The sequence below is a fragment of the Heterodontus francisci genome, unplaced genomic scaffold (genome assembly GCF_036365525.1).
Source record: "Heterodontus francisci isolate sHetFra1 unplaced genomic scaffold, sHetFra1.hap1 HAP1_SCAFFOLD_61, whole genome shotgun sequence".
Classification (NCBI taxonomy): Eukaryota; Metazoa; Chordata; class Chondrichthyes; order Heterodontiformes; family Heterodontidae; genus Heterodontus; species Heterodontus francisci.
This window is the reverse complement of record NW_027141441.1, coordinates 9,646,285-9,668,601: the sequence shown is the minus strand read 5'-3', so window position 1 is coordinate 9,668,601 and position 22,317 is coordinate 9,646,285. Positions and strand designations below refer to the sequence as shown.

Here is a 22,317-nt window from a genome sequence, read left to right as displayed (position 1 = left end):
TGGTAAAAGGGTCAGTAAGCAGAGGACACAGATATCAGGTGATTGGCAGAAGAACCAGAGGTGACATGAAGAACCATTGTTTACACAGCAATGTGTTGTGATAAAGAAAGAAAAGACTTGCATTTATATAGCACCTTTCAAGACCACTGGACATATCAAAGCACTTTGTAGACAATGAAATACTTTTGAAGTGTAATCACTGTTGTAATGTCAGAACTGCAGCAGCTAATACCCACAAACAGCAATGTGATAATGACCAACTGATCTGATTGAGGGGCAAATATTGATCACAACACCAGGGAGAATTGCTCTTCACTTGTTTGAAATTGCAGCATGGGATCTTTTACATTCACCCAAACATGCAGACCAGGTCTTGGTTTAACATCACACATGAAAGGCAGCACCTTCAACACCCTCAGTGCTGCACTGGAGTGTCAGCTGTGAAATCTGAACCCAGAAGCTTGTGATTTCGAGGTGAGTGTGACCAACTGAGCCACAGCTTTTACCTGAGTCTCAATCCTTCTACCAACAATTTCTATCGGGTCTGTCACGACCCCTCATGATTGTGAACACCTCTATCAAATCTCCTCTCTGAAGAGAACAACCCCAGCTTCTCCAATCTATCCACATAACTGAAATCCTAACCACATGTTTCAGAAATCGATTTTTCCTCAAGTTCCTTCTGGTTTTGTGAGTCACCTTAAATCTATAACCTTCGGTTATTGACCTTTCAGCAGTTAGAAACAGTTCCTCAGTATTTACTCTACCTCAAACCTTCAAGGAAGCTCTGCAAAGTAACTGAAAATCAAGTTGTCAGAAGTGGGATTTGAGCACATGCCTCCAGTGAAAGCTGCAACCTGAACAGAGAAGCGGAAACCGCTCAGTCACCTCAACTGTTCAGACCTTTTTGACCTCATCCGCACTTCTGTACTTTGAAAGGTTCACTCAGTTCAGGAACTTGTTCAATGTTGCTGGAATGCTCAGTGACTGGGATATTAACTCCCCCAGGTTTTCCTGAGCTTGTTCTCGGTGTATGGGGATGTTTATCCTGGGCTGTGGAATCTTGCATCCCTGTAATGGACATTAACCCACTGATTGAATCTGTATTCACTGCTTTCCACTGGTGCTGGGTAATTGCAGAGTGTGGGGCCGGAATGTTGCTGCTTGTCCCGGCCTCACTCACTCTGGGAAAGAGTGAATAATTGATGCATCTGTTTCTGTATCTGAAATGTGGCTTAGATCTGCTGTTATTAACCGAGGCAGCGCTGCAGAAGGATACGTTAATAATCTCTCACTAATCAACTGCAAACAGTCAGAATGTGTAACTTTGAGCAGCGCTTTCTGCACCGTCAGGGCTGGAAAGTTGAGGGATGGAGAGACACTGTCATTATCTGAGTGTATGCAGCACTGTGCAGAGAAAGAGCCAATATACCGGGGCTGAGACACAGTGCATCTTTTCACATTTAATCACAATAATATCCACAGTCAGGAGCTCAAAATGTTGAAAAACCGAATAGCAAGAGCAAAATTAAGAAATGTAAGTAATTATCGATTAGCTGATCAGCTTTCACTGTGTTACCTGGTAGTCTACTGTTTTATATTCAATGCTGTCTCCACTGTGGCCAGGGAATGATTTCTTCTCAAAGGCTGAACATTAACAAAACTGCTTGTAATTTAAAATCTTTTAAAAGTAATTCCATGGAGCGAATGGGGCAAAGTCAAATAACTGCACCAATTATAGGAGAGCTGGTTGGTGATGACGTGGATGTGTCTGCAGTGTGCAGGACCAGACTGTTTCTATAGATTCACAATGAATGTTCCATCTTTATTTATAACAGTAAAACTGATAGTGGACAATGGCTATTCTGGTTGCAGCAACCTGAAGCTTTAACTCACTAACACCCTACTTTAGGGTAATTTAGAAAGCACAACATGCAGCTCTGTCAGTTAGTATGTTTGTTTGTTAACCCACAATTTGATGGTTCAAGCACATAAATGGATGAGGCTTTATTAACTTAAACTCTTCTACATCTGCTATATTACTCTTGCTGTTGATTTTTCAAAGATAAGGTTCATCAAGTCTTTCTTTGTGAAATCCTTGATGACTGTTTTATTATTTTTCATTTCCATCTGTATTTTCTACTTTGAAGGATTACAGGATATTATCATTTTTTTAATTCATTCATGGGAGGTGGGTGTCGCTGGCTAGGCCAGCATTTATTATCCATCCCTAATTGCCTTGAGAAGGTGGTGCTGAGCTGCCTTCTTGAACCACTGCAGTCCATGTGCTGCTGTTATGAAGAGAGTTCCAGGATTTTGACCCAGCAACAGTGAAGGAACGGTGATACAGTTACAATTCAGGATGGTGTGTGGCTTGGAGGGGAACTTGCAGGTTGTGGTGTTCCCATGCATCTGCTGCCCTTGTCCTTCTAGGTGATAAAGGTCGCGGGTTTGGAAGGTGCTGTCTCAGGAGCCTTGGCACATTGCTGCAGTGCATCTTGTGGATGGTACACACTGCTGCCACTGTGTGCCAGTGATGGAGGCATGAATGTTGTAAATGGGGTGCCAATCAAGCGGGCTGCTTTGTCCTGTTGTGTTTCTTGAGTATTGTTGGAGCTGCACCCAGCCAGACAAGTGGAGAGTATTCCATCATACCCCTGACTAATGTCCAGGCTTTGGGGAGTCAGGAGGTGAGTTACGTGCCGCAGGATTCCTAGTCTCTGACCTGCTCTTGTAGCCATAATATTTATATGGCTACTGCAGTTCAGTTTCTGCTCAATGGTAACCCCCAGGTTGTTGAGAGTGGGGGATTCAGCGATGGTAATGCCATTGAATGTCAAAGGGAGATGGTTAGATTCTCTCTTGTTTGGGATGGTCATTGTCTGGCAGTTGTGTGGTGAGAATCTTATACATCTTTATTGTAGGGTACTCTATTGTACTGTTGAGTGACTACACTTTAAAAGTCCTTCCTTCATTGGCTGTAAAAGGGTTTGCAATGTCCTGTGGTCGTGAAATGCAAGTCTTGCTTTTTCCATTGTTATCAGTGTCATTGTGATCAAAATATAGGATTCATGAGCACAAAGTTTAAATCAATTTTGATTAAAATAATGTAAAAGCATCTATATTTTTGCACTGTACTTAATAATCTCCATCTTCCTATCCTTACCAAGTACAATGTCTTTGACCCTGAAATTGATTCCACAATCGCAGTCCCTCAGACAATTTCAGCTCAGTTCTGATGAAAGGTCACAGATCTGAAAAGTTAACTCTGTCTCTCTCTCCACAGATGCTGCCAGACCTGCTGAGTATTTCCAGCATTTTCTGTTTTTATTTCAGATTTCCAGTATCAGCAGTATTTTGCTTCTGTGTTACTTTGAAAGTTAAAACTGACCCACCTGTCTACAATTCACACTGGGGTCTCCCATGAAATGATTCTGCATAATGTTGATGTAATGAATACAGACTCCGAGCACAGAGCTTCCTGTGGGGAATTGGGGATATGAAAACCAGCAGACTCTGCAGGAATTTCCACTGGGAGCACAAATTCACAAAATCTACCTTTTATATATCGATTCATTTTGATTGTCCTTCTGGAAAATTATTTTGAAGCAATTTAAACATCAACCCACAGCTCCATGACTGGGTCAATTATGAGGTCATCCTCTGACAGGTCATGTGACAGCTGGAGCCACAAGACATCAGAACCAGATTTGTGACAGGATTAAAACCCGGAATCCTGTCCCAATGGCTTTTCAAATAAAGCTGTTGCTGTTTGAAAACACAGCAGTTAAACTTTCTGCCTGACCATGAGGGGAGTGAGGGAGAAATTTACAAAACTAAATCCTTTTACAAAATAGTTCAAAAACCATTCACTGAAAAATCATGTGAGGATTCATCTGCAGTAGAGAAACAAGCAGAATACAGAAAGTACAGAGGAGAGCTGAAAAAGGAAATGAGATCAGCAAGAGAATGTATGAGAAAAGATTAGCAGGTCACATAACTGGGAACACTGAAGTCTTTTACCAACATATGGACAGTCAATGAAAGGGTGGGTCAATTAGGAGATCCTGTGGAGGCAGAGGGTGTGGCTGAGGTACTAATTAAGTACATTTCATCTGTCATCACAAAACAAACGGGTGCTGCAAATGTCACAGTAAAGGAGGAGGAAGTGGATAATTTGGAGGGGATGAAAATAGATAAAGAGGAGACAATTACAAGGTTTGCAGTGCTCACAGTAGAAAAGTCATCCGGTCTGGATGGGCTGCATCCTGGGTTGCTGAGGGAAGTCAGGGTGGAAATAGCAGAGACTCGAACCACAATCTTTCAATCCTCCTTGAATATGGGAATGATGCCAGAGGACTGGAGGATGGAGGTAAGCTTGGGTAGTTCGATCTCAGTTTAACTTGACCATTGTTATCATGTATCCATTGTCATAACTAACAACGTTAAGAAAGCCATTTTATAATGAACACATGACCAAAGGAACCATTTTGTGTTCAGTACTAACGTTTATATCCTGTATAATTAATGAGTAGCTACCCATCCTGAAACAGATGATTGTAAAAGTAATGAACCTTGATTGAGTTATAATTAATGAATCAATAAACATTTTAGAGAGAATGGGTTTTCATTTAAAGTTAGTTCAATCTAATTACTGTGAGTTTCTGTGTCTGTGTGGGAAAGGACAGTTTCAGCTAAATGTATTCAAACAATGGACCTTTCTCGGACCCCTGATAAAACCCATGGTATGGTACATCGTGACATTCAAGAGTCTAGATTTAATGAACAGGAAACTTGTTTCAGATCAGATTGGGAGACAGTGTGAAACCACTCCATTGTACTCATGTCTGAGATTCTGAGGACAGGTGACTGTTAGTGGAAGACATTATTAAGAACCAATTAAATGTACCTAGCAACAGCTAGGACCAATTATTATTTTACATGGTGGTGTGATGGCCATCCAGGGGTTAAAAGTAGGGATCTTGTAAGGTTTCAGTGTGCAGGAACACTAGAAGATCTCAGGGGTAAAGACTCAGATCATCAACCAAGTTCTCCATCTGATGAGGGATCTAGACTGGACAAAGAGGACCGTGACACTCTGAGACCAAGCTCGACCAGTCCCCAGAGCTGTAAAGTTATATTCCCCAAGTTTGTTAAGTATAATTTTATTTTCAATTATTAAGTACTATTTTACTCTCAATAAAAGTTCTGGACTTATTAATCAAGTATCCTGTTGCTTTAATTGGTTAAAGTCATGCCCAAAGTGATTGTCTACAATAGACTTTCCAGAATTAAAAGATAAGTCTGCAAGGGTTGTGAATATTACAGCCCTGTTTAAAAAGAGAGATAAATCCAGGAACTACAGACCAATTAGTCTAATGTCGGTGGTGCGGAAACTTTTAGAGACAATTATCCAGGAGGAAATTAACTGTCACTTGGTAGAACATGGGCTGATAAATGACAGCAAGTACAGATTGGTTAACAGAAGATTGTGTCTGAAATAATTAATGAATTAATTTCTTTGATGAAGTTTCAGAGAGAGTTGACGAGGGTGGTGAGGTTAATGGTACGTGTCTGTACGTCAAAATTGTGTTTGAAAAGGTACAATAAACTAGACTTGGGGCAGCACAATGGCACAGTGGTTGGCACTGCAACCTCACCGCTCTCGCAACCCAGGTTCAGTTCTGGGTACTGCCTGTGCAGAGTTTGCAAGTTCTCCCTGTGACTGTGTGTGTTTCTGCTGGGTGCTCCGGTTTCCTCCCACAAGCAAAGACTGCAGGTTGATAGGTAAATTGGCTGTTGTAAATTGCTCCTCGTGTAGGTAAGAGAATGGTGGGGATGTGGTAGGGAATATGGGATTATGGTGTAGGATTACTATAAATGGGTGGTGGTTGGTCAGCACAGACTCAGTGGGCCGGATGGCCTGTTTCAGTTTTGCATCTCTCTATGACTTGTTAACAAAATTCAAGCAGATGGGATTAAAGGGGCAGTGGCAGTGTGGATCCAAAATTGGCTGCAGGGTAAAAAGTAGGGTGAATGCTTGTTTTTCAGAATGGAGGGAGTAATACAGTAATGTCCTTGTTGTTGCAATATGTTCAATGACAGACCCCGAGCTGTCCGAGGGATGGGGCAATTTGTGATGTTCCTGTGGTTGCAATATTTGCAGTGTCTGACCTTGATCTGTCACAGGGACGTGGCATTTATGAGGTCCCTGTGGGGTGCTGTTTGTTTGGTGTATCACACTGACCTGTCCCAGAGAGCGGGAAGGTTGTGATGTCCTTGTGGGTTGCAATATGTTCAGTGTCTGACTCTGATCTGTACCAGAGATGGGGCAGTGTGTGATATCCTTGTGCATGTCATACAGGCCCACTGGTGTGTGGTTCCATCCTGATGCCAAGAAACAGAGCCCCATCTCTGGGCAAAAAGTCTCACTTCTCAAGGGGTGTCTCGAGAAGACACAGTGGCGCAGTGGTTAGCACCGCAGCCTCACACCTCTAGTGACCCGCGTTCGATTCTGGGTACTGCCTGTGCAGAGTTTACAAGTTCTCCCTGTGACTGCGTGGGTTTCTGCCGGGTGCTCTGGTTTCCTCCCACAGCCAAAGACTTACAGGTTGACAGGTAAATTGGCCATTGTAAATTGCCTCTAGTGTAGGTAGGTGGTAGGGGAATTGAGGGGATGTGGTAGGAATATGGGATTAATGTAGGATTAGTATAAATGGGTGGTTGATGGTTGGTACAGACTCGGTGGGCTGGAAGGACCTGTTTCAGTACTGTATCTCCAAATAAATAAATAAGAAGGCTGAGGCAGTAAACCTGGACAGTAAATCCGGAGTGGAGTCCTGGGGGCGGTTACCTGTGACTTATCAGGCAGTTTTCCAGCAACTCCTACAACAGAACTGGTAACAAACAGTACTGGTTTTTCCTTTCCTTTGGACAATACGAGCAATGCTGAGAGGGGGTCCTGATGCTCAGGGTCTCCATACTGTTTGCCCAGGCCTGTGCCCCAGAGAGGACACTCCAGCTTCGTGGTTAAACATGAGCACAACCCGGGAATAAACAGTTACTGATTATAAGCTCTCATTGAATTGGTGTAGAGTATGAGCGCCAGGGGTTACTTCGGACAGTGGGAGAGCTCTTAGTGTCTCATTGGAGAGCTACCATTCACTCCAAGCTGGGCAGCCCCCAGTCAGTTAGGTGCTGTGAAGCCACGACCTGCTTGCTTCAATGGGTGCTTGGAGCTCGGAGAGTCATCTCTCAACAGACGGATTGATAATCTATGCACCAAGAAAAACAAACTCAACAAAGAAGACACCAGTCCTTCGCATCACAAGCTGGAATGTGAGGACCATGTGTCCTGGCCTTACCGACAACCTTCTGCAGGTTGATGACACACACAAGACAGCTGTGATCGACAAGGAACTCACAATGCTCAATGTGGACATTGCTGTGCTGCAAGAAACTAGACTCGTTCAAAGTGGATCCCTCAAAGAGAAACACTACACCTTCTTCTGGCAGGGGAAAGCCCAAGAGGCAACTCGTGAGCATGGAGTGGGTTTCACAGTAAAATACACGCCACTTCAAATGAGTGAACCACCCACAGTCGGCTCAGAGAGACTTCTTACTCTTCACTTGTCAACAAGTGTGGGCCCAGTTAATCTCATGTGCATCTATGTCCCGACACTCACCTCCACCCCAGATGTCAAGGATCAATTCTATGTGACACTTGACACTGCCATCAGTAGAATTCCCAGCACTGAGGGACTGTACCTTCTAGGAGACTTCAACACAAGCTTGGGTACTGACTACACAGCTTTGTCAATGTGCATAGAGCACCAGGCGATTGGCAAGATGAATGAAAATGGACAGAGGTTGCTGGAGCTATGCTGTCACCATGGATTCTGTGTGATGAACAGCTACTTCCAGGTCAAGCTGTGCTACAAGGTGTCCTGGAGACATCCGAGATCATGCCATTGGCACCAGCTAGACCTTATCTTCACCAGACATACCACCCTCAGCAGTGTCCTCATCACTCACAGCTATCACAGCGCTGACTGTGACACTGATCACTCCCTGGTGTGTAACAAGGTCAGGCTTCAGCCAAGGAAGCTTCATCCATCCATGATAAAAGCTCGTCTTCTGATTAACACTTGCCGAACCACTGATCCAGAAAGGACCCAGGAGTTCCTCAACATCCTCGATCAGGCTTTTTCAGACAACAATGCTCAAGGCCTCAGTGCAGTGTCAAAGTGGAATCATCTGCACACCACCATCTGTAACTCTGCACTCACTGTGTATAGGAAAAGAGATGGGAGGAATGCTGACTGGTTTGAGGCTTATTGGACTGAAATGGTGTCAGTTACTGCAACTAAGAGGAGAGCCCTCATAAACTACAAACAAGTCCCCAGCAAACAACATCTAAATGCTCTCAGAGCTGCCAGAAACAAGTCTCTGCAGACTGCTCGGCACTGCACCAATCAATACTGGTTAAAACTCTGCTGATGAATCCGGGGATGCTATGTTTGAAGGAATTAAGAAAGCAATGGGCCCAGTAGTAACTAAATCAGCACCTTTTGAAGACAAAGAGAGGGGTGATCATCACTGAACCTAACAAGCAGATGGAAAGGTGAGTGGAGCATTATCTTGAACTCTCCATAACGGAGAACATTGTCATTGAAGTAGCTCTCAGTGCCATTCCAGACTTCCCTGTCATGGAGGAACTGGACATTGAGCCCACCATAGTCCAGCTCAACAAGGGCTCAAAACATGCGTGATGCAAACATTGTCACCTTGTACAAAATTAAGGGGGATCGCAGTGACTGCAGCAATTATCGGAGCCAGCTACTCAGTTCCACTCACCTGCTCGATCCCTTTCCTCCTGCAAGTTCCTTTGCTTCAGGTATCCATCCAATTTCTTTTTCAAATCATTGATTGTCTCTACTTCCACCACACTCGTGGGTCAGGATTTACCACTCACAGCATAAAAAAATTCCACCTCACCCAAGGATGGGAAATATTTATATCTTCTATATTTAGCTTATTCCCTATCTCTACGAGAATAGAATGGCATTCAACATGAAAGGGAACCCAAAAATCTTCGAGCAGTATATAAATAATAAGCAGGTAGTCAGCGGTGAAGTGGGCCCCATTAGGGACAAAGAGGGTAATATATACTTACGTGGATGAGCTTTCCGGACGTCGATGGTGGGCACTGAGGAAATGGCTTATTACCTGCACCAGATTCCACCCCCCCTTTACCCCCCTTCCACCCCCCCCACCCCCGTCCCCTTCCCTGCTCCACCCTCTCAGCTCACCCCCTCACAACCCCATCCCAGCCCGCCCCCCCCTCGCACCATCTTCACCCCGCACCCCCTTCCCCTGCACCCCTCCCCCACCCCCTCCCTCTACCCCTCCCCCTTGCATCCCCTCCTCCCACCGGCACCATCCTACACCTGTGTAGGGGCCCCAACAACCCCACTGCCTTGTGGGCGTCTCGGGAGAGACCAAGGCTAAGGGAGTAAACCCTAACAGAAAATCCGGAGCGGAACCCCGTAGGCGGTCATGTGTCACCTTTGGCATGTTTCCGGCAGTTCCTGCAGCCATACTGGTGCCAAACGTCGTGTCCTGCACTCCTTTGGACCCCACCAGAAAGGCCGAGAGGGGGGTTTTGACGACTGGGCAACTCTCAACCTCCATAAATTTGCCCAGGCATGCGCCATGGAGAGGTCACTCCATAGTTGCCTCACAGCGACTAAAACAACACGGAAGGCAGCAGTTACGGGTTATAAGTCCAGATAAATTGGCGTAGAAACTGGGCGCCACGGGTTGCCTTTGTCGGTGGGAGAGGTCATTGCACCTCACTGGACAGCTACCGCCCGCCTCAAACCGGGCAGCCCCCGGTCAATAAGGTTCTGTCCCGCCACAGTCTGCCTGCTTCAATGGGTGCTTGGAGCTCAGGGTCACTGCCCGAAAGGTGGACTGATACACCGCACCAAACAACATGAAAAAAGGAAAGAAGGTACCAGCCCTTCGCTTTGCAAGCTGGAACGTCAGAACTATGTGTCCTGGCCTGTCGGAAGACCTTACACAAATCAGCGATTCTCGGAAGACCGCCCTCATTAACAACGAGCTCAGTAGATTCAATGTGGACATTGCAGCACTTCAGGAGACTCGCCTCCCCGCGAGTGGCTCTCTAGCAGAGCAAGACTACACCTTCTTCTGGCAGGGCAGGGATCCTGAAGAACCAAGACAGCATGGAGTGGGCTTCGCCATCAGAAACTCCTTGCTCAGCATGATAGAGCCTCCCTCAAATGGCTCGGAACGCATACTGTCCATCCGACTGCTCACCACCTCTGGTCCAGTACACCTACTCAGCATCTATGCTCCAACACTCTGCTCCGCACCTGAAGCTAAAGACCAGTTCTATGAACAACTCCATAACATCATTAGCAGCATCCCCAACACCGAACACCTATTCCTGCTGGGGGACTTTAATGCCAGGGTTGGGGCCGACCATGACTCATGGCCCTCCTGCCTTGGGCGCTATGGCGTTGGAAGGATGAATGAGAACGGGCAGAGACTGCTTGAGTTGTGTACCTATCATAACCTCTGCATCACCAACTCGTTCTTTCACACTAAACCCTGTCACCAGGTTTCATGGAGGCACCCAAGATCACGTCGTTGGCACCAGCTAGACCTCATTGTCACAAGGCGAGCCGCCTTAAACAGTGTTCAAATCACACGCAGCTTCCACAGTGCGGACTGCGACACCGACCACTCCCTGGTGTGCAGCAAGGTTAGACTCAGACCAAAGAAGTTGCATCATTCCAAGCAGAAGGGCCACCCGCGCATCAACACGAGCAGAATTTCTCACCCACAGCTGTTACAAAAATTTCTAAATTCACTTGTAACAGCCCTTCAAAACACTCCCACAGGGGATGCTGAGACCAAGTGGGCCCACATCAGAGACGCCATCTATGAGTCAGCTTTGACCACCTACGGCAAAAGTGCGAAGAGAAATGCAGACTGGTTTCAATCTCATAATGAAGAGCTGGAACCTGTCATAGCCGCTAAGCGCATTGCACTTTTGAACTACAAGAAAGCCCCCAGCGATTTAACATCCGCAGCACTTAAAGCAGCCAGAAGTACTGCACAAAGAACAGCTAGGCGTTGCGCAAACGACTACTGGCAACACCTATGCAGTCATATTCAGCTGGCCTCAGACACCGGAAACATCAGAGGAATGTATGATGGCATGAAGAGAGCTCTTGGGCCAACCATCAAGAAGATCACCCCCCTCAAATCTAAATCGGGGGACATAATCACTGACCAACGCAAACAGATGGACCGCTGGGTTGAGCACTACCTAGAACTGTACTCCAGGGAGAATGCTGTCACTGAGACTGCCCTCAATGCAGCTCAGCTTCTACCAGTCATGGATGAGCTGGACATACAGCCAACCAAATCGGAACTCAGTGATGCCATTGATTCCCTAGCCAGCGGAAAAGCCCATGGGAAGGACAGCATTACCCCTGAAATAATCAAGAGTGCCAAGCCTGCTATACTCTCAGCACTACATGAACTGCTATGCCTGTGCTGGGACGAGGGAGCAGTACCCCAGGACATGCGCGATGCCAACATCATCACCCTCTATAAAAACAAAGGTGACCGCGGTGACTGCAACAACTACCGTGGAATCTCCCTGCTCAGCATAGTGGGGAAAGTCTTTGCTCGAGTCGCTCTGAACAGGCTCCAGAAGCTGGCCGAGCGCGTCTACCCTGAGGCACAGTGTGGCTTTCGTGCAGAGAGATCGACTATTGACATGCTGTTCTCCCTTCGTCAGATACAGGAGAAATGCCGTGAACAACAGATGCCCCTCTACATTGCTTTCATTGATCTCACCAAAGCCTTTGACCTCGTCAGCAGACGTGGTCTCTTCAGACTACTAGAGAAGATCGGATGTCCACCAAAGCTACTAAGTATCATCACCTCATTCCATGACAATATGAAAGGCACAATTCAACATGGTGGCTCCTCATCAGAGCCCTTTCCTATCCTGAGTGGTGTGAAACAGGGCTGTGTTCTCGCACCCACACTTTTTGGGATTTTCTTCTCCCTGCTGCTTTCACATGCGTTCAAATCCTCTGAAGAAGGAATTTTCCTCCACACAAGATCAGGGGGCAGGTTGTTCAACCTTGCCCGTCTAAGAGCGAAGTCCAAAGTACGGAAAGTCCTCATCAGAGAACTCCTCTTTGCTGACGATGCTGCTTTAACATCTCACACTGAAGAATGCCTGCAGAGTCTCATCGACAGTTTTGCGTCTGCCTGCAATGAATTTGGCCTAACCATCAGCCTCAAGAAAACGAACATCATGGGGCAGGATGTCAGAAATGCTCCATCCATCAATATTGGCGACCACGCTCTGGAAGTGGTTCAAGAGTTCACCTACCTAGGCTCAACTATCACCAGTAACCTGTCTCTAGATGCAGAAATCATCAAGCGCATGGGTAAGGCTTCCACTGCTATGTCCAGACTGGCCAAGAGAGTGTGGGAAAATGGCGCACTGACACGGAACACAAAAGTCCGAGTGTATCAGGCCTGTGTCCTCAGTACCTTGCTCTACGGCAGCGAGGCCTGGACAACGTATGCCAGCCAAGAGCGACGTCTCAATTCATTCCATCTTCGCTGCCTTCGGAGAATACTTGGCATCAGGTGGCAGGACTATATCTCCAACACAGAAGTCCTTGAAGCGGCCAACACCCCCAGCTTATACACACTACTGAGTCAGCGGCGCTTGAGATGGCTTCGCCATGTGAGCCGCATGGAAGATGGCAGGATCCCCAAAGACACATTGTACAGCGAGCTCGCCACTGGTATCAGACCCACCGGCCGTCCATGTCTCCGTTATAAAGACGTCTGCAAACGCGACATGAAATCGTGTGACATTGATCACAGGTCGTGGGAGTCAGTTGCCAGCATTCGCCAGAGCTGGCGGGCAGCCATAAAGACAGGGCTAAATTGTGGCGAGTCGAAGAGACTTAGTAGTTGGCAGGAAAAAAGACAGAGGCGCAAGGGGAGAGCCAACTGTGCAACAGCCCCAACAAACAAATTTCTCTGCAGCACCTGTGGAAGAGCCTGTCACTCCAGAATTGGCCTTTATAGCCACTCCAGGCGCTGCTTCACAAACCACTGACCACCTCCAGGCGCGTATCCATTGTCTCTCGAGATAAGGAGGCCCAAAAGAAAAGAAAAGAAAAGAATACTTAGAGCTGCAGGGCAATGTTAATCTAGTTAATAAGTACCTTGTATCAATGATCACTAAGGAAGTGGAATTTGACAAAATATCAGGAGATGTGGAGAGTGTAGAGGCAATGGAGAGGGTACAAATTGAGAGAGGGAGGTACTGAAAAGGCTGGTTATGCTTCAGGAAGATAAATTACCTGGTCCGGATGGCTTTCATCCCAGATTGCGAAAGGAAATGTGGATGCAGATAACAGAAAGGCTTGCTATAATCTTCCAATCTTCCCTGGATACGGGGGAGGTGTCAGAGGATTAAACAGTTGCAAATGTGACACCCTTATTCAAGAAAGGGTGTAAGGACAGTCCGGCTAACTACAGGCCAGTTAGATTAACAGCAGTGGTTGGTAAGGTTTTAGAAAGAACAATCAGGGAAAAAATCAACAGTCACTTGTAGAGGTTTGAGTTAATTAAGGAGAGTGAGCATGGATTTATAAATGGGAGTTCATGCTTGACTAATCTAACTGCATTTTTTGATGAACTAACAGAGCAGGTTTATGAAGGGAATGCAGTGGATGTTGTTTATATGGATTTTAAGAAACGACACATAAAAGGGTGATTAACAACATTGAGGTTCATGGAATAGGAGGGTCAGTGTCCAATTGGATAGAAAATTGGCTTAAGGACAGAAAACAGCAAGGCGTAATAAATGATTCATTCTCAGACTGGAAGGTTGTCGACAGTGCTGTTCCCCAAGGGTCACGTTTGGAACCACTGCTTTTTACTTGCGACAGATAAATGACTTGGATCTTGGAATATAGAGTAGAATCTCAAAATATGCCGATAACACCAAACTTGGAGAAGTGGCAAACAGTGAGGATGAAATGAACCACCTGCAACAAGACAGTGATAGGCTAGCAGAATGGGCAGACAGGTGCAGATGGATTTTAATAGTGACTAGTGTGAGGTGATGCATTTTAGCAGAAGGAATAGGGAGAGGCAATATATACTTAATGGCACAGTTCTAAAGAGTGTGCAGGAATAGAGGGACCTGTTCACTGAACAATCAACAACGTGAACAATTACTTCTTGTTGTGTGCTCTCAGATTTGTCACCTTCACTGCACTGGAGTGAGGTGACATCTACTGGCAGGAAGCAAGAACTGCAATCAAGCAGCAGAAATTCCATCGTCTGTCAGGGTGAAAGAAACATTGCAATGTGAGGAAATAGTGAATGGGTTTGATTGGGTTGGTGGAGACATGATTCCACTTGTGGTGGAGTCCAAAGCAAAGGCCAGAAATATAAAATTGTCATTATTAAAAGATATGAGGAATTCATGATAAATGTATTTAGGTAGTGAGTGGGTGGAATCTAGATAAAATAGAAAGTGAGATTGGGTGGACAGAAGCAGTGTGAAAGGATGGCTCAAACAAAAGGTAAACGCCCTGAAAGGTGAGCTCTGTTTCTCTCTCCACAGATGCTGCCAGAGTTTCTGAACATTTCCAACACATTCTGTTGTTATTTCAGAATTTGCAAGATGTTGCTTTGCTCTGAAAAAAAAATGGATGGTCGGCTTTGGCTGCCAGTGAAATTCCACAGGAGCTAAAAGGAAGTTCTGATATCAGTGGCATGTTGATCTAGGGGTATGATCCTTGCTTAGGGTGAGTGATTAATTAATGTGTGAAAGATCCTGGGTTCAAATCCTGGACAAGTCCTTCTTCTTTGGCATTTTTAGTTTAAGGTCATTGATTGGTTTCAGCCTTGCAGAAGGCGGAATTGATTTCCATATGGAGCCTGCTTGAGGACCAGAGAGCTGGATTCAAAGAGCTTGATTAACTAAATGAACAGATAGCCAAGTGGGAATATAAAGTTGTTGCAGTAATTGTGACCTGACTCCAAAAACAACAGGACTGGGTTCTGGACTGGAATGGAATGGAATTCTTCAGTGTTTCTGTTGTTTGGCTTGCATTGACTCATCGATTTTCTTGTTTTTCACATTGTCGATGCCTTTGAATAATTGTGGATCCTTCTTCAGATTGTCATCTTTCACCAGGTAGTTCTGACCTCTGATGATGATGATCGTAATGAGCTTCAACTCACTGATAGTTTTGGAACTGAACAGATTTCCTTTGCTTGAGTCTACAACATGGAACTCAGTCTGACATGTGGACCCATGGGAGGATTTGAATGCCACCCCTGCGTTGGAGAATACAGTTGCATCCATCCAATAAGAGACCGAGTAGAAGTGACAGTTCAGTCAGTCAAACGTTAAACTTTTAATTTCAGGGTGGTGAGTTTGAGTGCCATTTTGTTTTTCCCTTTTTTAAGGCTTCATTAGCAGAGAGTACAAGGAGTGTTTGAAATGAAATTCAGCAAAAGTATGAGAAAGTCTCTCTTTGATTCGGGACTCATCTCTCTGCAGCATCTCGCTGTGTAAGATTGAACTTCATCTCATTTCATTCCCAGCTCGGGGTCAGTGCGGCTCAGTGGGACTTCTGGCTGTCTCCTGCTTCACAATCCATCAGTGCTGAGAAAGCAATGGGGAATATTATTCACGGCTCTGTAACCTGAGGACACCGATTTAAGGTGAATGGCAAAAGAACCAAAGGCAACATGAGGAAAAACTTCTTTTGCACAGCGAGTGGTTAAGATCTGATATGCACTGCTTGAGAGTGTGATGGAGGCTGATTCAACCATGGCTTTCAAAATGGTATAAGATAATTATCTGAAGTGGAAAAATTGCATGTTTTCATGGAATACATGAGTCTGTGGCATGAGCTGAGTTGCTCGTGCATAGAAGCAGCACAAGCACAATGAGCTGAATGGCTTCCTTTTGTTCTGTAACTATTCTATGATCTATGATTCTTTTCAGAGTGAAATCAACACTCACATGCAAGAAACTGACAGGTACACTGTAAACTTCGCATTACCAGACAAGAAATTGACAGATACAGTGTGAAACCCACAGTCACGTAGCAGCAGTTGGCAGGTAACGTGTAAAAATCTTTCTTTCATATCCCAACTGCAAGGTACAAAGGAAATTAGGTACAAACCCAGGCTCACACTTCAAAGACTGAGAGATACAAAGCAAAACACATACTCACCTACAAGTACAGAGACGAAGACACACTCAGAGGAGGTGCAGATTAAAGACACATGCATGTAACAGAAACTAATAGGGATAGAATCAAACCCTTTCTCACTTCTCAGAAACTGATAGATATAGACAAAAGCTGATGCTCACATACAAGTTGTTGAAAGATATGTGGTGAAACTCACAGAGCAATAGCAGAAACAAACAAGAACTGAATAATACCCACAGTCACAGACCAAAAACTGAAATATACTGAGTTAAACACCACTTTCTCACACCAGAAACTCATGGCTGCAAAGTGAAGCTGACTCTATCCTCCCAGGCACTGACAGGTGCAAAAGAAAACACTCACGACGATTCCAGGTCATGAAATGTACGTAATAAAACCTTTCAGCTGAAAGAATAGCATTAATGACAGGTGTGATACCCAGAATGCTCAGCGGCCTAGAATCCGCCCTATCTGTGACAGGAGCGGGGCGCGCAGGCGCGGTAGGGAGCTTTGTCAGCAGCTCGAGCTGCGGGTTCGGAGTTGGAGCGGGATATTCACAAAGTGCAAGAAGACTTTGCGGGCTCACACAGCTGGAGCAGGGCCTCAGGGCCACAATAAGATGGAACAATCCCATCTGTATCCCTGCGGATGGCGGTGGTGAAGCTTTTCCCGGTGAGGCTTCCCGAAACGGCGTCCATAAAAGGATAAGAATTGGGGACTTGTCAGGGAGCGTCTCTAAATGAATAAAATTTGGGTACTGGTCAGGGAGCGTCTGTAAATGGATAAGAATTGAGAACTGGGCAGGGAGCGTCTGCAAATGGATAAGAATTGGGGGACTGGGCAGGGAGCGTCTCTAAATGAATAAGATTTGGGTACTGGTCAGGAAGCGTCTGTAAATGGATAAGAATTGGGGACTGGGCAGGGAGTGTCGATAATTGAATAAGAGTTGGAGACTGGGCAGGGAGCGTTTCTAAATGAATAAGATTTGGGGACTGGGCAGGGAGCGTCGATAAATGCTTAAGAATTGGGGACTGGTTCGGGAGCGTTTTTTTATTCGTTCGTGGGATGTGGGCGTCGCTGGCTCGATCTCAGCTCGAGTAATGTGTCCAGTTCTGGGCACCAGGCTTTAGAAAGGACATCAAAGCTTCTGAGACAGTTCAGAGGAGATTTACTAGAATGATACCAGAGATGAGGGGTGTCAGTTCTCTGGACAGGCTGGTGAAGCTGGGATTGTTCTCCTCAGAGTAGAGAAGGTTAAGGGAAGATTTAATAGAGGTGTTCAGAATCATGAAGGATTTTCATAGGGTAGAGAGGGAGAAACTGTTTCCACTGTCCTGGGGGTCAGTAACCAGAGGACACAGATTTAAAATAATTGGCCAGAAATGTCAAGGGGAGGTGAGGAGAGATCTTTTTACCCAGTAACTGATTCGGATTTGGAATGAATTGTCTGACAGGGTGGTGGAAACAGATTCAATTATAACTTTCATAAAGGAATTGGACAAATATTTCAAAGTGAAATTCTCCAGGATTATGGGGAAATAGGCAGGGGGTTGGACTAATTGCATCTTTTTGTCAGAGAGTCAGCAGAGGCACAATGGGGCCGAATGGCCTCCTTCTGTGCTGCATGATTCTATGAACATAAGAACGAGGAGCCGGAGTCGGCAAGTCAGCCACTCGAGCCTGCTCTGCCGTTCAATACAATCATGGCTGATCTCATCACGGCAGTTCTTGTTTCTTGCCAGTAGATGTCACTTCACTCCAATACAGTGAAGTTTACAAATCTGAGAGAGACACAACAGGAAAGAATTGTTCACATTATAGTGAATGTGTGGGATTTAGAAATACTAGGAGTGGAGACGAGTTATTACTTGTCTGCTCGATCCCATAGCCCTGTAAAATTATTTCCTTCAAGTGCCCATTCAAATTCCTTTTGTAATCCTCGATTGTCTCCATTTCCACCGCCCTCTTGGGCAGCGAGTTACAGATCATCACCAATCAGTGCAAACTCGTTCTTGCGCACATTCCCCCTGTATCTCCTGTCCAAAACCTTCAATCTGTGTCCCCTAGTCCTTGTACCAATAGTTAACGGGAACAATGTTTCCTTGCCAATTTATTTAAAACTGTCATAGCCGAAAACACATCTATCAATTCTCCCCTCACTCTCCTTTGATGCAGGTAGAACAACCCTAGCTTTTCCAACCTAACCTTGTAACTAAAATCCTCCATCCCTGGATCCATTCTGGTGAATTTCCTCTGCATCCTCTCAAGGACCCTCACATTCTTTCTTAAGTGTGGTAAGCAAAACTGGAAGCAACACTCCAACTGGGGCCTAACCAGAGCTTTATAATGGTTCAGCATAACTTCCCTGCTTTGTACTCAATGCCTCTTTTTTTCAAGCCCAAGATCCCATATGCTTTGCTAACCACTCTCGCAATATGTCTTGCCACCTTCAAAGATTGATGCACATGAACCCCAAGTCCCTCTATTCCAACACACACTTTAGAACTGTGCCATTAAGTAAATATTGCCTCTCCCTATTCCTTATGCCAAAATACATCGCCTCACACTTGTCACTATTAAATTCCATCTGCCACCTGTCTGCCCATTCTGCTAGCCTATCATTGTCCTGTTGCAGGCAGTTCATATCATCCTCACTGTTTGCCACTCCTCCAAGTTTGTTGTCATCGGGATATTTTGAGATTCGACTCAATATTCCAAGATCCAAGTCATTTATCTTTAGCAAAAAAAGCAATGGTTCTAGCACTGACCCTTGGGGAACACCTCTGTCGACTATCCTCCAGTCTGACAAAGAATCATTTCATTAGACTCCCTGTTTTCTGTCCTTAAACCAATTTTCTATCCAATTGGACACTGACCCTCCTATATCACGAACCTCAATTTTGTAAACCCCACTTTTATGTGGTACCTTGTCAAACGCTTCCTTAAAATCCATATAAACAACATCCACTGCATTCCCTTCATCAAGCTGCTCTGTTAGTTCATCAAAAAATGCAGTTAGATTAGTCAAGCATGAACTCCCATTTATAAATCCATGCTCACTCTACTTAATTAACTCAAACCTCTCCAAGTGACTGTTGATTTTTTACCCTGATTATTCTTTCTAAAATCTTACCCACCGCTGCTGTTAATCTAACTAGCCTGTAGTTAGCCGGACTGTCCTTACACCCTTTCTTGAATAAGGGCGTCGCATTTGCCACTGTTTACTCCTGGCACCTCCCCCGTATCCAGGGAAGATTGGAAGATTATGGCAAACTCTTTCATTATCTGCATCCGCATTTCCTTTCGCAACCTGGGATGCCAGCCATCCAGACCAGGTGATTTATCTACCCTAAGCACAGCCAGCCTTTTTAGTAGCTCCCTCTCTCAATTTGTACCCTCTCCATTGACTCTACTCTCTTCACTTCGACTGATATTTTGTCAAATTCCACTTCCTTAGAGATCACTGATACAAAGTACTCATTAAGTAGATTAACATTGCCCTGCACCTCTAAGCTTATATTATCCTTTTTGTCCCTAATAGGCCCGACTCAACCTCTTAATACCCACTTATCATTGACATGCTGCTCGAAGATTTTTGGGTTTCCTTTCATGTTGACTGCCAGTCTATTCTCATAGAAATAGAGAATAAGCAAATATAGAAGATGTAAGTATTTCCCATCCTTGATGAGGTGGAACTTTCTTATGTTGTGGGTGGTAATGACTTGGCCCACGAGTGTGGTGGAAGCAGAGACAATCGATGATTTGAAAAGGAAATTAGATGGATACTTGAAGGAAAGAAACTTGCAGGAGGAAAGGGATCGAGCTGGTGAGTGGAACTGACTAGATTGCTCCGGGGAGAGCCAGCATGGATGTGATAGGCCAAACGACCACCTTCTGTGCTGTAAATGACTCTGTGTTGTTTCTCAAATTCAATCCACTGGTGCTTGGTAAATAATTTCAAAGTAAATTGTGCAACTGGAAAATCACAACCAAGGCAAGGGACGCATAAGGAAGCAAAATTGCTGAAACCCGGGATTGAACCAGGAACTTTTAGTTCTCAGTTTAACGCTCTCCCAACTGAGCTATTTCAGCCCTACATTAACAGTGGCTTGGTGTCCTTGTTTTGGAAGAAAATACATACATTCAAGTTTTCCAAAAAATTAAAGAACACAACATGTGAGTAATATTCCCCATTGCTTTCGCAGTACTGTGGATTGTGAAGCGGGAGACAGCCAGAAGTGCCACTGAGCCGCACAGACCCCGAGCTGAGAATGAAATGAGATCAAATTCAATATTTCATAGTGAGATGCTGCTGAGAGGTAAGAGTCCTGAATCAAAGCGAGACTTGCTCATTTCAAACACTCCCTGTACTCTCTGCTCATGAAGCCTTAAAAAAGGGAAAAACAGAATGGCACTCAAACTCACAACCCTGCCATTAAAAGTCTCATATTCGACTGACAGAACTGTCACTTCTACTCGGTCTCTTATTGGATGGATGCAACTCCAACGCAGGGATGGCATTCAAATCCTCCCATGGGTCCACATGTCAGACTGAGTTCCATGTTGTAGACTCAAGCAAAGGAAATCTGCTCACTTCCAAAACTATCAGTGTGTTGAAGCTCATTACGATCATCATCATCAGAGGTCAGAACTACCTGGTGAAAGAAGACACCCTGAAGAAGGATCCACAATTATTCAAAGGCATCAACAATGTGAAAAACAAGAAAATCGATGAGTCAATGCAAGCCAAACAACAGAAACACTGAAGAATTCCATTCCATTCTGGTCCAGATGTTTTTGGAGTCAGGTCACAATTCCAGCAACAACTTTATATTCCCACTTGGCTGTCTGTACATTTAGTTAATTACAATTTTGTCGACAAGCTCTTTGAATCCAGTTGTCTTGTCCTCAAGCCAGCTCCGGATGGAAGTCAATTCCGCCTTCTGCAAGGCTGAAACCAATAGATAACCTTAATCTAAAAATGCCAGCAGACCAGGGCTCGTCCGGCACTTGAACCCGGGATCTCTCGCATGTTAATTAACCATACTCCCTAAGCGAGGATCATACCCCTACACCAACGAGCCGCTGGCAGGGCAGGCTGTATTAGCTGCTGTGGAATTTCACTGGAACCCCCCAGCCAATCATCCATTTTTTTCAGATCAAAGCAACATCCTGCAAATGCTGAAATAAAAACAGAAAGTGCTGGAAATGTTCAGCAGCTCTGGCAGCATCTGTGCTGTGAGAAACACAGTTAACGTTTCAGGGCACTCACCTTTTGTTTAGCCATCCTTTCAGACTGCTTCTGTCCATCCAATCTCACTTTCTATTCTATCCACATTCTAACCATTCACTACGTTACTACATTTTTCATGAATTCCTCATTTCTTTTATTAATGACAATTTTGTATTTCTGGCCTTTGCTTCAGACACCACCACAAGTGGAATCATGTCTCCATCTACCCAATCAAACCACTTCGCTGTATCCTCACATTGCAATGTTTCTTTAACCCTGACAGACTGTGGAGTTTCTGCTGCTGGATTGCAGTTCTTGCTTCCCGCCAGTAGATGTCACCTCACTCCAATACAGTGAAGTTTTCAAATCTGAGAGAGACACAACAGGAAATAATTGTTCACATTATAGTGAATGTGTGGGATTTAGAAATACTAGGAGTGGAGACGAGTTATTATTGCACTCTGCTATTACATCTTTTATAATGGACTCCAGCATTTTCCCCACGACTGATGTCAGGCTAACTGGTATGTAATTCGCTGTTTTCTTTCTGCCTCTTTTTTAAAATAGTGGAGTTACATTAACTACCGTCCAATCCATTGGAACTGTTCCAGAGTCGAGCGAAGTTTGAAAAAAGACCAGAAATGCATCTGCTATTTCAAGGGCCACTTCCTTAAGTACTCTGGGATGTAGATTATCAGGCCCTGGGGATTTATCGGCCTTCAATCCCATCAATTTCCCAAACATTCCCTACCAATACTGATTTCATAC

General features: G+C 45.0%; 1 non-coding gene across 1 annotated transcript; it reads right to left on the bottom strand.

Moving 5' to 3' along the window:
* Positions 1-20,336: 20,336 nt before the first annotated feature.
* On the bottom strand, positions 20,337-20,408 carry trnal-gag (transfer RNA leucine (anticodon GAG)). Its single transcript has one exon. It is a non-coding gene; the product is annotated as a tRNA-Leu (tRNA).
* Positions 20,409-22,317: the final 1,909 nt, after the last annotated feature.